Source organism: Montipora capricornis, chromosome 4 (assembly GCF_036669925.1).
Source record: "Montipora capricornis isolate CH-2021 chromosome 4, ASM3666992v2, whole genome shotgun sequence".
NCBI classification, from domain to species: Eukaryota; Metazoa; Cnidaria; class Anthozoa; order Scleractinia; family Acroporidae; genus Montipora; species Montipora capricornis.
The window spans coordinates 1,551,140-1,553,639 of record NC_090886.1 but is presented as its reverse complement, the minus strand read 5'-3'; positions in this window follow the sequence as shown (position 1 = coordinate 1,553,639).

The following is a 2,500-nucleotide window of genomic DNA, read 5'->3' as shown; positions in this document are numbered from 1 at the left end:
ATGCGGTATTTTGCTGGTAGGACTGGGTGGCCCGACACTATGAAAAAACTATGAAAGGAGAATCGAGAGTCTTCCCTTGTCATAGTATAGCAGAATTACCCAGAATTCCTTTTGGGCATGAGCAAGGCAACTTAAGAAGCACGAGACTGGCCTTCATCGAATGGCTGAAGCGCGGCCAGAGGAAATGATTTCTAGCCAGATACTCAGGAGTAGGCCTGGTGTGTGCTGTTAACTTAGATTTTGGATTTCTGAACACTTTGTTTTCATAGCAAATTCGCGACAAAGTTGTGCTTTCATTTCGCTGTAATTCTCGTGTCAAAGAAATGGTATAATAATGTAAATACTAAAGAGAATAACGATATTTATATTTGAAAAGTATACGTTTTCTCTCCCGTCCCCTTCTTATGCATGATCTTCGCAGAAATTACATTCTTTCCCTTAATAAACCTGGAACAACCAGTTATGGTCTTAGTGCTCTTTTTTCTTACGTATCATCTAAGTTGCGGAATGCGCTACCTGATTTTGTTTACTGGTTTAAAAAGAGAATCTAGGGCCGCAATTTGTACAGCGGCTTTTTTTTATAATGAATATATCTTTAAATGTTATGTATTTTAGTAGGTATCTGTATATGCTATGTATTTTAGCTGTAAATGTAATGTCTCGAAAATGTTAGCTCCTGTAGTTTTTCAGAAATTTGAGATGAACTAAATTTTATGCATGTATGTTACGTTTAGTTGGCGGGTGCGTACACTTCGTAACTCCAGTGCTTACGATATGACTGATAAAACGACTTTCCCTTGAAAATTTAAGCAATGGAAATCTTACGCTAAATTCACAAGGGCGTTCTTGAGCCGTCAGTAGGAGTGGGATTTGTCTCATATGGTTTGGGGGCCGACATTTCTTTCCCTCAATGCCGTTCCCGCCATAATTTAATGATAGCGAACTTTTGTGGCATTTTTCACCGGGGAGGGCCTCTCTACTGAGGAGGTTTAGTTTGACGGAGAGGATTAATCTTTCACAGAGAAGGTAAATTTCTATAAAAGAGGTCTATTTCTACAGAGCATGCTCATTTCGACGGAGGAGACCTGTTTCTACGGAGGAAGCTCATTTCTACGGAGGAGGCGTATTTATGCGGGGAAGGTTTATTCCCACGGACGAGGCCAGTTTTATATAATAGGCCTAGTACGGTCTTACATGAAATGGAGGAACCACTGCACATCGGAGACGAGTTTTGATGTTAACGTAGCTTGGTTTTGTAAAGCAGTGGCACTAGCGGGCCACCGTATGTATGGGAGCTGGCATTCGGCCTATTTTCCGGCGGGTGCGAGAAAAACTCCTGAGCAAAACCTGCCCATCTCACCCCAGTCCTCGGTAGGTTTTTTCCCGCGCTCGCTTTGTCTATCGTGCCATCTACCATCCCGCCTGCTTTGTCGCTCGATCCGACAAACCCAGCGATTCAAACACCTTGATGAAATACGATTACTTGATTCTTCTTACGGTAGGTACTACCTCGATGGACTTAGTGAGTTAAGAAAAAATACATTATATGTTCTCGTACACCACGTATCAACGCCTACTATTCTTATTCGCTGATTTGCTGTGGGCTCAATGATAAGCACATGGTTCGCCATCTTGGTAATAAGAAAGGTGATTGTGTACGCAGTCATTCTTTTCCTTGATTTTTCACTCTAAAATTTTGAAGAATGGCTACAGAGTCCAATTTTTTGCTGCTGGAAATGCTGGAAACTCAGAGAGTGAGTCATCAACCAGTGATGATGAGCAGCCAGTGGTTGCGAAACCTACGACCGCAGCTATTGCAACCAAGTAAGGAAAATGATGAAATGGTATATGAAATTAAACATATATGAACTGCGGATATGAAATCAAGTGAAGCTATGATCTTCGCAGTTATGAGAGCAATTTTTGAAATTGCGTAGAGAAGCCTGAAAAATTCAGGACTTCAACGGGGGGAAAGGAAAAATTAGGAAATGAATTTTATTGGGTTTGAATTTGAGGCAACATTTTGCTGTTCACAAGTCCCGGGTTGCTAGAAGCATAATATTAGCGCTAATCAGCGTTAAATACCATGGAAACCAATAGGTTTTGAGACCTCTTAGACCAACTGTTAGCGCTAAATAAACCAGGCTATGGTGCTCTTTAAACCATAAAGCCCTTGAAAAGAGAAAAGTTTTATTTCTCTCATTGAAGTCATTTTGCTTTGAGAATAAGCTTATAAATATTTACAACCTATGTACAACAATGGTCTTGAGGGAAATCCATAAAAAAATTCAAGCCATGATACTTGTCTTCAGAATTAAATTAATCGGAAATGTACGTAGCTGCATGTATTGAAGAGAAGGAGAGCATAGAGCATAGACTTGCTTGGTGTAAAACTTGATAAGAAATTATTTTCGAAACAGATAACTAAGATATGTAACTAGGGTACACAATCAAATATAGGTTTGAGGTCATTGAGCGATTTAGGTGGGGGGGGGGGGGG